This window comes from Octopus sinensis, linkage group LG10, assembly GCF_006345805.1.
Source record: "Octopus sinensis linkage group LG10, ASM634580v1, whole genome shotgun sequence".
NCBI classification, from domain to species: Eukaryota; Metazoa; Mollusca; class Cephalopoda; order Octopoda; family Octopodidae; genus Octopus; species Octopus sinensis.
Window position 1 is genome coordinate 71,625,248 of NC_043006.1, and position 444 is coordinate 71,625,691.

The window sequence follows — 444 nt, forward strand, 5'->3', positions numbered from 1 at the left end:
TGGACGTTATTCTACACGTATACCTCTACAGATAACTTGAGTGGTAATACTACAACCGGTCGCTGTTTGGTAGTCTATTGGCAAAATCAGTAGAGCGACGGACAAAATAACTTTGCTGGATTTAATAACGTCTCTTTACGTTCAGAGTTCAATTCCAGTAGAAGATTATTATACTCTCAGCACCTTTGCACCTATGAAACTTATTAGAATACTATGTTACTATTTTCGGGGACATTCAATGGCTAATTGTTGTTGTTTAAAAATAAATTATATAAATGTTCGTACAGTTGAACATAATGAGTTAAATTCATTTATAAATAAATAAACAAATAAAACAAATTTTATGTATTAAATTAAACAAAGTTTTCTTGCGATTGGCGTCGTTAAGTAAAATTTCTGTCGCATCAACATCAACAGTTAGCAATTTCATCCAATCAGGAAGTA